Source organism: Podarcis melisellensis (assembly GCF_964234715.1).
Source record: "Podarcis melisellensis genome assembly, chromosome: 16".
NCBI classification, from domain to species: Eukaryota; Metazoa; Chordata; class Lepidosauria; order Squamata; family Lacertidae; genus Podarcis; species Podarcis melisellensis.
Window position 1 is genome coordinate 3,038,809 of NC_138533.1, and position 14,056 is coordinate 3,052,864.

General features: G+C 47.2%; 1 protein-coding gene and 1 long non-coding RNA gene across 2 annotated transcripts in view; one reads left to right on the forward strand and one right to left on the reverse strand.

Annotated features, from left to right (window-relative positions):
- CGN (cingulin) overlaps positions 1 to 13,335 on the reverse strand; it is a 70,769-nt gene extending 57,434 nt beyond the window's left edge. Inside the window, exon 1 of the mRNA XM_081891319.1 lies at positions 13,236 to 13,335. The gene's annotated coding sequence lies outside the window, so the exon portion shown is untranslated. The remainder of the gene's footprint in view (positions 1 to 13,235) is intronic.
- On the forward strand, positions 4,613 to 6,440 carry LOC309359192. Its single transcript, XR_014163773.1, has 2 exons — positions 4,613 to 5,066; positions 6,141 to 6,440. It is a non-coding gene; the product is annotated as an uncharacterized lncRNA (long non-coding RNA).
- Positions 13,336 to 14,056: the final 721 nt, after the last annotated feature.

The following is a 14,056-nucleotide window of genomic DNA, read 5'->3' on the forward strand; positions in this document are numbered from 1 at the left end:
ATGCGCGTGGCATCATTTTGAGCACCTGCGCATTCGCGAGCAGCAAAACCCAGAAGTAACCCTTTCCTGTACTTCCAGGTTGCCGTGGGATGCAACCTGAAAAGATTTAACCTGAAGCAAATGTAACAAGAGGTATGATTGTATTGTATGTAATGTACTGTATTGTCTATTCTTAAGCTTAATAATTTCCCAATAGTGATGGATGGAAGTGAGAGCTGGACCATCAAGAAGGCTGATCGCCAAAGAATGGATGTTTTTGAATTCTGGTGCTGGAGGAGACTCTTGAGAGTCCCATGGACTGCAAGAAGATCCAACCTCTCCATTCTGAAGGAAATCAGCCCTGAGTGCTCACTGGAAGGACAGATCCTGAAGCTGAGGCTCCAAGACTTTGGCCACCTCATGAGAAGACTCCCTGGAAAAGACCCTGGTGTTGGGAAAGATGGAGGGCACAAGGAGAAGGGGACGATGGAGGACAATATGGTGGGACAGTGTTCTCGAAGCTACCAGCATGAGTTTGGCCAAACTACGGGAGGCAGTGGAAGACAGGAGGGCCTGGCGTGCTCTGGTCCAGGGGGTCACAAAGACGCGGACACGACTAAACGACAACAAACAAACTTAATAAAATATTACATATTTCTTTTTTAAAAAGGAAAATCAGTCATAAGGATTTAAGATGAGAGGCCTGAATTCAGCCTACGAAAGAAAAGAAGGAGCAGTTATCTTCGAACATGGAGCAAGTTTGTTTTCCGAGTTGGCAGGACGGGAACTAACGGTTTTAAATGGCAAGAAATGAGATTTTGATTGAAAACCAAGAACCTGAGCTGTTGAGACAGCGGAACGAACTCCCTCAGAAGGTTGTGGACTCTCCTTCCTTGGAGGTTTTTAAGCAGAGGTTGGATGGCCATCTGTAAGGGATGCTCTAGTTGAGATTTCTGTGGTTGGACTAGATGACCCCTGGGGTCCCCTCCAGCTCCACAAGTCTATGATTCTACAGAAAGGTCTGTCTAGTCCAGCTCCCCACAGAGACCATTCGGGAAACCTTGAGCAGGGCAGGAAAGCATCGTACAGCCCTCCTCTGGCTCCCTGCAACCTGGTGTTCTGAGGTATGCTGCAACTGAACATGGAGGCTCCACTGAGCCATCACTACTAAAAGCCGCTGGGCCCACGGGACACACACACTACACACAACACAATTATTTCTTATGACAATGCTAATTGTTACTGTTGTTGTTGTTGTTTAGTCGTTTAGTCGTGTCCGACTCTTCGTGACCCCATGGACCAGAGAACGCCAGGCACCTCTGTCCTCCACTGCCTCCCGCAGTTTGGTCAAACTCATGCTGGTAACCTCGAAAACACTATCCAGCCATCTCGTCCTCTGTCGCCCCCTTCTCCTTGTGCCCTCCATCTTTCCCAACATCAGGGTCTTCTCCAGGGAGTCTTCTCTTCTCATGAGGTGGCCAAAGTACTGGAGCCTCAGCTTCACAATCTGTCCTTCCAGTGAGCACTCAGGGTTGATTTCCTTCAGTATGGAGAGGTTTGATCTTCTTGCAGTCCATGGGACTCTCAAGAGTCTCCTCCAGCACCATAATTCAAAAGCATCAATTCTTCGGCGATCAGCCTTCTTTATGGTCCAGCTCTCACTCCCATACGTCACTACTGGGAAAACCATAGCTTTAACTATACGAACCTTTGTTGGCAAGGTGATGTCTCTACTTCTCAAGATGCTGTCTAGGCCTGTCATTGCCCTTCTCCCAAGAAGCAGGCGTCTTTTAATTTCATGGCTGCTGTCACCATCTGCAGTGATCATTGAGCCCAAGAAAGTGAAATCTCTCGCTACCTCCATTTCTTCCCCTTCTATTTGCCAGGAGGTGATGGGACCAGTGGCCATGATCTTCGTTTTTTTGATGTTGAGCTTCAGACCATATTTTGCGCTCTCCTCTTTCACCCTCATTAAAAGGTTCTTTAATTCCTCCTCACTTTCTGCCATCTGTTACTGTTAGAGATCGTCTAACAGAGGGGAGACTCAGCCAGATATTATTATATATTATTATCTGATGGGGCACTTAATACAGTCGCCCACAGGCCCCTAAGATTTGAGCAACCTTTACTAAGGGCTGAGCCTTTATTTTTTATTTTATTACTGCATTTATATCCCGCCTGTTCCCGACCAAGAGCACATATTGATACAGGAATGTATTAGATAAAATGTAAAGAAATATACAATAATAAGAGTACATTCATTTGTAAAAAAGGAATATACAATGGGATGGACAGGAAGTCTAGTGTGTTGGTATGTATATGATTGGGGGGGAATTGTTTTTGTTTTTTCTCTTTGCTCTTTTTTTTGTTTCATTTTCTTTCTAGGTATATAAAATGTGTATAAAATTTTTGTATACATGTTGGAAATTATATTATAGCAAGTCCTACAATGGAATATGACAACGTTTATACGGATGTAATATAAGGATGTTAACAAATAAATAAAATGCAAATTCAAAAATAAAATAAAATCCTGCCTGTTCCTCCCCCACCTTAAAAGCAATTCAAGGCAGCACACCCTCCTCCGTTTAATCTTCACAATAACCCTGCGAGGCAAGTTAGGCTGAGATATAAGCAGCGGCCCAAAGTGATGTTGCCAAGTAGGATTTGAACCTTGGTCTCCTCCCGGGTCCAAGTCCGGCACTCTTAACGACTACCGCACACCAGCTCTCTCCACAGGCTCTGCCCTGTGGAACTCCCTGCCACAGGTCCGGCAACCATCGTTCCAGCCTTCCCAAAACTCTGTTATTTCAGACGGGCTTTTGCATCGTGTGTGTTTTTCGTTTGCTGGTTTTTAGGCTGGCAGGTGCTTAGAGAGTTCAGGGAGCAACCTGAAACCGCCACACCTCGGGCTTGCATCATCGATCCGTCCTTGCAGGTGCAGCAGGAGGAATGGAATTCCAGAGGCATGAGAGCAGCCCTTTAGCTGTTGCGCAAGGACTCGCCGTCCCGGGTAAATAGCAGCGATCGGGACGGCAGGAACGTCCTTGCCACACGGGGAGGAGAAGGGCCTGCAGTCGCTCTCGCTTTTTCCAGGCACAGGATCTGAAGACTGTGGGAAGATTCAGGGCAGAGAGGGGAAAGTACTTCGGCACAGAGCACGTAGTTAAACTGCGGAACTCCCTTCCACAAGGGGCAGCGGTGGCCATTTCCCAGCAGAAGAGTTTAGGAAGGAGTTTGGGACCTCAGACCTCTCTAACTCGACCCAGGCAACAACACAACTGCCCTCCTCAGGCCATGCTCCTCCGCAGGTTCCTCAGGTGATTTTACCTGGCTGGAACCTGTTCCTTGAACTAGGAGACCGCCTAGCACAGGGGTAGGCAACCTAAGGCCCGGGGGCCGGATGCGGCCCAATCGCCTTCTAAATCCGGCCCGTGGACAGTCCGGGAATCAGCGTGTTTTTACATGAGTGGAATGTGCCCTTTTATTTAAAATGCATCTCTGGGTTATTTGTGGGGCATAGGAATTTGTTCATTTTTTTCTTCTTCAAAATATAGTCCGGCCCCCACATGATCTGAGGGACGATGGACCGGCCCACGGCTGAAAAAGATGGCTGACCCCTGGCCTAGTGCTTGCCCAAGAAGGGGACGGGGACAAGTTCACATCATACCATTGTCAGGGGAAAAACAATGCTGTCCAGGGTTGTAAAGACTGCAGAGAGAATAATTGGGTGCACTCTTCCCACCTTGGATCAAATCTATGCTTCCAGGTGCCATAAGAAAGCTACAGAGATAGCGCAGGATAATGCGCACCCCAGAAATGATCTCTTTCAGCTTCTGCCTTCAGAAGAAGGTCCAGGGTTATAAAGACGAGGACTAGCCGTCTGAGAAACACTTTCTATCCAAATGCGATTTTGGTTTTAAACACAGTTTGGTTTTAAACAGTGTAAGGTAGTCTCTGCAGATCACTGCAGATGGTGACAGCAGCCATGAAATTAAAGGACGCCTGCTTTTTGGGAGAAAAGCAATGACAAACCTAGACAGCATCTGAAAAAGCAGACACATCACCTTGCCGACAAAGGTCCGTATAGTTCAAGCTCTGGTTTCCCCAGTCGTGATGTATGGAAGTGAGAGCTGGACCATAAAGAAGGCTGATTGCCGAAGAATGGATGCTTTTGAATTCTGGTGCTGGAGGCGACTCTGGAGAGTCCCATGGACTGCAAGAAGATCCAACCTATCAATTCTGAAGGAAATCAGCCCTGAGTGCTCACTGGAAGGACAGATCCTGAAGCTGAGGCTCCAAGACTTTGGCCCCCTCATGAGAAGAGAAGACTCCCTGGAAAAGACCCTGATGTTGGGAAAGATGGAGGGCGCAAGGAGAAGGGGACAACAGAGGACGAGATGGTGGGACAGTGTTCTCGAAGGGACCAGCATGAGTTTGACCAAGCTACGGGAGGCAGTGGAAGACAGGAGTGCCTTTAAATGTGTGTAGGGTATGCTTTCAATGTCTGTTGCAGACCTGCCCTGGATTCTCAGCAGCTCACTGAACTCAGGCATTTGGGGGGAATCCAGGAGTTAAGAGCCCCACCTACATTGCCACCCAAAATGCAGCCCTTCGGCCTGAAAACAGTTCCCTGCCGTGGTTTAGGAGGATGTGCTGGGCGTGCATTTCAGGTTTTATCCTTCCGCAGGCAAGGAAAGCAAAAAAAGAACAAAACCCTGAGCGTCGTTAATCATAAGCCACGCTCCCCAAAGGGAAACAAACAATGCATAGAAATTGCTTCCTGCTTTTTTCGGATGCCCCTGAAGCATTCTTCAGAGTGTGCACCATCAAAGCATTAAAAAAAATCACTCCTTCCCCGCCCGCTCCAAAATTTCCCAGCCAACAATTAAGAGCGTCTTGCAAAGGTGAGGCATTCAATGGGGGAATGGAGGAGAGCTTTGACCCCCGGGAAGAGGGCATTCAAAACCCCAGCTTCCTGGTCTGGGACCAGCTGTCAACATGGCCCAAAACCAGCGCCTACACCTCTTCAAAAGCCATTCAGGTTGGTGGAGGGAGTAGGTTTCTCATCACAACAACCTTGCGAGGTAGGCTGAAGCTATTTAATTTCAAATTTGCGGCTGGGGGAGGTTTCTGGGCGAAAATGGAAGAGTGGGAAATTCTGTTGTTAACTTTCAGTATTAATAAATTTATTTAAAGCCTCTTTCTGTTAAAAAAAAAAGACTCAGGGCTCCTTGCAACAGGTGAGGATATGCAAATATTAAAATAAAAAAGTATAATATAATGTAACCACCAACAATTTTTTTTTAAAAAACCACCCACCATTTTGTGGTCACACACTGTTCCAACCTGGAGACACGAACAGCAGCCAAGTTGTGTTTTTTTAACCACATACAGAGGACTTTTTAAAATACTTTCTTCCAACAGAAACCTGAACCTGGTGGGGGACAGGAGCAAAAAACCAGCCTAACAGGTTGGAGTCGGATAAGGGAAAGGGGGTGAAATTAGTTTGGGAAGAAAATAAAGTCAGTTTCTTTGCCAAAACACTGGACTGTGAAGCCAGTATAAAAGGGAATTTTTTTCCACCAGGATCTCGAGAACTTGGCAGCCAATCCTGAGGTTGCGATCCTAGGCTTACCTGGGAGCAAGTCCCATTGAACTCAGTCGGGTTGCTTCCGAGTAGATAATGGATAGGATTGCATTGCCATGGGGTGAAGAACATTACAAATCTGGCTGTGGTTATGGCAGAACTGACGAAATGTGCTATCTGGAAATGGAGGTGTGTTCTGAATATTTTCCTCAGGTGTACACACACTTACACGATGACGCAGCCAAACCCCACGCAAAAGGTTTTATATCAAGGAAAGTAGCAGGAAAATCTAGCAACCGTGAGCGAACTGTACATTTTATTTTATTTTTAGGGCAGTAATCCCCAACACCTTCCCCAGAGGTGAAATAAGGACAGCATTTTTATTATCAGAGACAGGGATATGCCAGTCCCTGGGTGCCACTGCCTTCCAATCTGTGAAATGGGTATATTTTAAACCAGGGGTGTTTGCGGAGGTGGACTTTTGCGACAGGGACAAGGTTTCTCAAATGACACATCTGTGACAAAGACCAGCAGGTGACCTCAATTCGATCACCTCTCCGTTTCTTGACAGGTGGCTAAACTTTTCAGCTGGCGACACCCTGAAAGTATGACATTCGGACACCGCCCTTAACCAGAAGTACCAGACCCGTCACTCAAGGTTGCAGGCGAACAGTGGAATTATTCAGATTTTCGACAACTCGCAAAGGGCTCAGGTTATCATGGCCTGCCGTGGAAACTGCCACTTGAGAGTTGGGACATTAAAATTTTAAAGGCATCGCATTACAGAAGGGAGGTGCAGGGTACAGCTCATGCCAGCGCTCAAGACTGACACCGAAGAGATTAACAAAATAAACTCACCAAGATAGATGCATGCAGGGGGTCTTGTCTTTAGCAAGCGATTTCGGAGACGCCCCAGGAGGGATGTAATCTCACATAATGATCAGGCATATTCTCTACGATGCATACAGGGGAAAAAAATCATAGATGCTACATACAGGGACGCAGGTAGCAGCTGCCTTTTACGGAGTCAGAAAACAGGTCCATCTAGGTCAATATTGCCTACACGGACTGGCAGCAGGTCTCCAGGGTTTCAGGCAGGAAATCTTTTCCAGCCCTTCGTGGGTATGCCAGGGATTGGACTATCTGCCAAGCTATGTGTGCCCGGACACTGAGGTCTAGCGCCAAGAGCCTTCTGGCGGTTCCCCCATTGCAAGAAGCCAAGTTACAGGGAACCAGGCAGAGGGCCTTCTCGGTGGTGGCACCCGCCCTGTGGAACGCCCTCCCACCAGGTATCAAAGAGAACAATAACTACCAGACTTTTAGAAGACATCTGAAGGCAGCCCTGTTTAGGGAAGCTTTTAATGTTTAATAGACAATTGGATTTTAATATTCTGTTAGAAGCCGCCCAGAGTGGCTGGGGAAACCCAGCCAGATGGGCGGGGTATACATAATAAATTATTATTTATTATTATTATTATTATACGTACACCATAGGCATGAGGCACAACATACCAAGCTTTCATTTAAGTTATTTAATAATACAGTCATACCTCGGGTTACAGACACTTCAAGTTGCTTTTTTTGGGTTACGGACTGCCAAAACCCGGAAGTACTGGAACGGGTTACTTCCGGGTTTCGGTGGTCACACATGCGCAGAAGTGCTAAATCATGCTTTGCACATGCACAGAAGTGCCAAATCTCAACTTGCACGTGCGCAGACACACCGCTGTGGGTTGCGAACGCTGTGGGTTGCGAATCTGCATCCCGCACGGATCATGTTCACAACTCGAGCGTCCACTGTAATAATATTATTATAATAATTTATTATTTATAGCCCGCTCATCTGGCTGGGTTTCCACTCTTGTTAAAAGGAGTGAGTGCCGATTGTATGACTCATACAGGATGCCTAAGGTGGTGGTATAAAGACACTTTGGACTTGCATTCCCCACAGAACAGCCCCATCCCATCTCATCTAGCAAACCAGTGATGTGTCAGGACATTAATATAAAAGATTCCATCAGGATTTTAGGATTCTGGATCCGGAGGGGGCTGTTTCTTTAACGCCACAAGGCCTAGAAACTTGAACTCGCTAGCCACGCTGGTTCGTTTTCATATATTTTTAGAAACCCTTCCTTTCAGCAGGGCAAGAATTGATATCGATCGCCCTTTGTTTGCCCTTTCGGCCGTTGACCTTTGACAGCAGCTCCTGCTGAAGCCGAAATCTCCAGGGGGCTGGCCCTTGTGGATTTATTTATTTTATTCAAAAAAGAAAAGAAAAAAAGGTCAGCGGTTTAGCTATATCTAAGTCCACCCCCGTCCTCGCTTACTTTATCCAAACAGGATTTGACAATGGGCAAATTCTTTGCAGAAATAGCCAATTAAGCAATGAGGTCTCCCAGATGGATGCGAGAAACCCCAACTCCCAGCAACTTAAAGGCAGCAGCCCCAGACACTGGGATATTGTTCTCCATTCATGGGGAAAACTAGAATTTCAGCCTTTACTCTAGTTTCAATCAGGCGATGGAAGGGAGAGAGGAGGGCATATACCCCGAAGGTGTAAGAGGAAACCTCAAACTGAATACCTGGAGAGAGAGGATGGTGGTCAAAATTCCTACAAGCACATACAAAAATCGGAGAAAAGACAAATTTTGCTGCAATCCTAACCCAACTTACGTGGAAGGAAGCCTGGCTGAATTCAGGAGGTCTTATGCAGTGTTTTTTGCCTAGAAAGAAAAATTGTCAGTACTCTGTACTCTTGAGCACCCCCAGAAAAAAAGCACCAGACTTATATCAGAAGCTGCGCTTTGGTTCCCAAACTGTTTCAGGAATCGAACAGACTCCCTGAACGGATTAAATTCAGAAACCAAGGTTCCACTGGATAGATTTCACAAAAGCAGCTGCGTTTTCCAATGCAAAGATGTATCGCACCAAGAAGGTCGTTCTAAATTTTAATCGTAAGAAGGGGCAGTGTTACGGGAAAGCAATTGTCAATTTCAATGCAAGTGTGTAGTTCACTCTGTGTGTGTGTGTGTGTGTGTGTGTGTGTGTGTGAGAGAGAGAGAGAGAGAGAGAGAGAGAGAGAGAGAGAGAGAGATCCTGACCCTACGCATCCTTACTCAGAAGTAAGACCCAATAATGTTGACTGTATGTGTGCCTAAGACAGCAGTTTAAGGCTGAAATCTTACTTCACTGTAACTTTCCTAAACTGTTCCAAATCAAAAGACAGTTAATTTTTTGCAAATTTGGGAGTGGGACAAGGGCGGGGGGGGGGAGATGACCACAGCCGGATTTAGCAATAGAGGGGCTTCATGGTGAGGAGGGTTGTTTCCAGTTAGAAAAAGCTTGGGGAGGGGAGTAGAGAGAGAAAATGACTCCCATCTATCAGCAATGCAAAGATTTGCTCTATATATCAGGCCTGTCATTTGTACCAGAGCCAGTGGTACAAATGGCTAGAGTGTTGGACTGTGACCTGGGGGACCAGGGTTCGAATTCCCACGCAGCCACTGGGTGCCCTTGGGCCAGTCATGAATCTCTTAGCCTAACCCACCTCGCAGGGTTGTCGTTGAGGATGAAATGGGGAGGAGCAGCACCTTGAGTTCCTTGGGAAAAGGAGGCGCATGAATGCAATAGCAATATATAATGTTGAATGCAATAACAATATATGTTGTTGGGATTCCAAATCTCCAGCACAGCCAAATGGCCAAGAATGAGAGTTCAGCAACACCTTGAGGGCATCAGGTTCCCTATCCTTTGAGAGAGAGAGCAAATCTTTGCATTGCTGATATAGCTGGGGTCATTTCCTTCCTCCACCCCCACCTCAAAGCGATTTATAATAGGATTCCTTCGCATTCCAAAAGGTCACGTAGTCAAAGGCCTCTTTTAATCCCTTCCTCCCCAGGGCAAAGGAACAACACCAGCTTTGCCTTTAACTGCAGGGTTGTGTTTTTAAAAAAAGAACCCTATGCTGCTTCTTGGATACGAAGAAAGTTGTTTTCTTCGTTTTATGTATCTTGAGCCTTTCCTCCAAGGATCTCCCGGTTTTATCCTCTCAGCAACCCTTCTAGGTAGTTTGTGCAGACCCAACGGGATAAGCTAAGAGGCTGTGTGTGGGTGATTTGAACCCTGATCCCCCGGGTGCGGTGGTAAGGAGTGTTGGACTAGGACCTGGGAAGGACCTAGGGCCCCTGACCATTAGGTCCAGTCGTGGCCGACTCTGGGGTTGCGGCACTCATCTCGCTTTACTGGCCGAGGGAGCCGGCGTACAGCTTCCGGGTCATGTGGCCAGCAGGACTAAGCCACTTCTGGCGAACCAGAGCAGCGCAAGGAAACGCCGTTTACCTTCCCGCCAGAGCGGTACCTATTTATCTACTTGCACTTTGAGGTGCTTTCAAACTGCTAGTTTGGCAGGAGCAGGAGCAGCTCACCCCGTCACGGGGATTCGAACCGCCAACCTTCTGATCAGCAAGTCCTAGGCTCTGTGGTTTAACTCACAGCGCCACCCACGACCCAATCCCCTTATTCAGCTATAAAGCTCACTGGCTGGCCTTGGGCCAAGTCTCTGCATTTCAGTCTAACCTACCTCACAGGGCTATTGTAAGGATAAAATCGAGATAGAGGGGAGAACTACGGTATGTTCATCATCTTTAGATCCCTGGAGAAAAAGCAGGGTATAAATGCTGCAACAAATGAATAGTAATAATCTTAATAACAGAGGCGGGTTTTGGAGCTTGCAATCAGGGATTATTACGGAGCCAGGCAGGAAACCTCCCAAGAGAGAGCCAAATGAATGGAAGATAAGTCTAAATAGAGCCTCCATGTTTGGACACAGTATACCTCTGATTGCCATAACTTGGACATCCTGATCTAATCTAGCAAGACTCTCCTGTTCTCAGTAGCCATATAACGCTTGGGAATGGCACCGCCATCTTCCAAGACACACTACCTCTGAAAACTAGATGCTGCAGTCAGGCAATTGGGGGGGGGGATTTTGTGGCCCTCTTTCTAGTCATTGTGGAAAGTGGGGTGCTGAATCTGACCCCAGCAAGGCTTAATTCGTTTTGTTGCAAGCCGCCTGAGCCACGGGGGTTTATGCACATAAATGCATCAGAGTCCGTTACTCTTCCCTTCCACCTGAAGAGTTCTGTGTTGCTCAAAGGCTTGCACACATCTCTCTCTTCTAGCATCTAGTTCAGGCTTCCTCAACCCCAGCCTTCCAGATGTTTTGAGACTACAACTCCCATCAGCCCTGACCTCTGGTCCTGCTAGCTAGGAATCATGAGAGTTGTAGGCCAAAAACATTTTGCGCCTCCTACCTTATAGCAATTACCAACACCAATGTGACTCTAAAAAGGCAATCCTTTAGTTTACATGCTTGGGAACATTAACAGGAGGCTGGCTTTGTTATTTATTGAAGAGCAACTTGGAGCAGGAAAAAGAGAGACACAGGCCTGCCTTCACAATCAAAGCCTCCCTTGCAGTAAAAGTGCAATGACCAGAGAGCTAATAAAAGGAGGGTTTTATCCAGAGTTGGTGGTTTTTGGAGCCATCAGTCACCAATGCCATACATATCGCATCAAAATAAACCATCCCCAAAACTGCTCAAAGTTTGAAGCCTTAGCTAACACAAACAGATCCCCTTCCGGGATCAAAGTCCCTTTTTTGGCTGAATATACACTACCAGCTTTAAAAAACAGCTAGGTTATTCTTTTTCCTCAATTTGGATCAAAGCTGCACCAGAATACAGTATTTCAAAAGTAATGACAAGCTAAGATACGGCTTTTGGCTGACATCTTGGGTACACCAACCTTGGTCAAGAGGGCAGCCTCAGAGCCGCTTTCACGCATGAGGTTTGTGGTTCCCAGTGCAATCCTGATTTACACCAGAGAAAACCCACCAGTGGGTTCCTCCCATGGTATTTTGAAGGAGCACGTAACTTAAAACCACCTCCAGCCCTTCTGGGTTCGTTTATAGTTACGACAGCAGAAAACACCAATTCCTTTCCTGATATCCTGCACCAACCCATCACACAAACTGGGGTACATTGACGCAAGATGTGACGGAATAACATGGCGTAAATCCCAAAGAATGTAAAGGAACACTTCCAATCCCTATTGGAAACCGAGCAAAGATTTCAAAGTTCCCAGGCACCAGAACCAGGCATCAACATTTAGGCTCCTGGAATTTCTGCCGGCTCTTGCTAGTCAGCCCCACAAAGAGGCCAGTCCACACCGCTCAGAAAGCAGCATGCCAACAAAGCGTTCCTCCCCACAGTTATCTCAGTTGGCGTTTTAAAGGTGTTCCACTATGGGAAAATATAGCCAGAATGGAAGATAGAGGAAGCACATCCCCACTCTGGGACAGCAATCTTGGAAGGGGAGAGGGGATTTGAGACGAGGGGGAGCAAAATTCCAGGTGTGGGGTGTAGCTGTAGGGGGAATTCAGTGTGCACAGGGCAGAAAATCAGGATTAAAATTGTGTTTTGTGTGTGTATGTGTGTGAGAGAGAAAGTGTCAGGCTGTGACAGATTGTGGGGGCATTCACTGGGGCACGAACAGTAACCATAAACTCACTGTGTGTGTGTGTGTGTGTGTGTGTGTGTGTGTGTACACACAGGAAGTATTTATCACAAATGGTGTACCACACCCTTAGAAGGTGGGAGTATAAAACCAGAAACTGCACCAAGAGGATTGTATTCCCACTCTAGAAATTAACTAACAGTGCCAGATTTGGGGCAACCCGGGTGCTTCCCCTGCACAGGGCGCTGAGCCGAGGGGGCACAAAACAACAATACATTTAAAAGGAATTATTGTGAAAATAATAAACATTTAGAGGCAGGCATCAAATCTGTCCTTGCTTCGGGCACCAGATTACCAAAGTCCACCCCTGTGACTAATGCAAGTCCATGAATTCTAATGGGTCAAATTGGAACTTAGCTGGATGCAACCCAGAAATCCCCGTGATAAAAATCAGTGTTAGGTAGGTACTTAAGTTGGGGAAGGGCGGATGGACAGGGTCCCCTGAGGACTAGAGAGGGTGGGCAGGCATGGTACCCGAGAGCACTGATCTTTTTATCCAGATCTGGAGCCACTAGCGATTCCCGGATCAATCCAATGCACGTTTGGATTTTAGAAGGGGGTCCTGTCTCTGAAAAAGTTGCACAAACCCAAAACAGAGTGCAGTTGGGCCAAGAGAGAGAGAGTGATACATACTGCCTGGATTTCTTTCCAAGGAAACATAGTAATTCTTTAAAAAGCGGCGGGGAGGGGGGGACACCAATAGCAGCTGGAAGCAGGAGGGTTTATAACAATTAATAATAATAATAATAATAATAATAATAATAATAATAATAATTAATAATCCACTAACTCCCCCGGGACTGAAAGGAGATGTAGTAGCTAAGGTAGGGTCCAGCACCCTAACCACCCCCTCCCACAAATAAAAGCAGCGGCTGGGCGGGGGGGAAAGAGCCTTAACGGCAAGGGGGCTGCCGTCCTCGCTTGGAGACAGTGAACTGGGGAAGGGCAGAAACTGGGCTGGGGGGCGATACCCATAAAAGGAAATGGGGTGGGGCGCCCGGCTGGGACCGCTGCTTTCAAAAGGAGGGTGGGAAGGGAAGGAGAGAGCCTTATTCCCGAGCAAAAAGGGGGGTTTTCCCCCTCTTACTCACCCTCCTGGTTCCTCCTCGGCCGCCCCCACCTGCCCCGCTCGCCTCTCACACCTTCTGCGCCTCTGCTCCGGCGGGCGCAACCTGTTACCTGAGCCAGGCGCCGGGGCCACGCCCACGCCGCTCCCCATTGGCTCCGCCGCGCTGGGAGGCCCGGCCCCTTCGCTCGCCCCTCCCTCCCCGGGCGACCACGCCCCCTCCGTCTCCACTCCGCCCCCCCCGCTCTTCTTCCTCCCCTTCCCCGAGCTCGGTGGGCGTGGCATAAGTGTCCGCACGTCATCAGGCGGGAATGGAGCGGGGCGGAGGATAAAAAATGGCCGCCGAGTTTCGGGCGAGGGGGCGGGGCTGGAAGGAGCCCTTAGCAACCGGGCAGTGAGGCTGCCTCGGCCTTAGCAACCAGGCCAGGCCTTGGCCTTTCAGAAGAAAGGGCGTTTTATTTATTTTTAATTTGTTGTTTTCGTAGAGCTTTTGTTTTGGCTAAGTGTAGAAAGCATCTTTTTAAAAACTGGAAATAAAGATAGCTGGGTTGTGTGGCCCATTTATATTATACACACACACACACACATATATATATATATGACTACATATATGTATATGTATATGTATATGTATGTATCTGTATACATATATATATGCATATATATACATATGCATATATGCATATAATATATATACATGTATATGTGTATATATAATCCATTTTAAAAACACAGGCCATTTTTATTTATTTAAAAAGTCAAAATTTTGAGGCTTAATAAAGGTCTTCAGGGTGATACAGGACCCTTTTGTCATTTTGCAGCAACACGCTGTCAAAGCTACAGTGG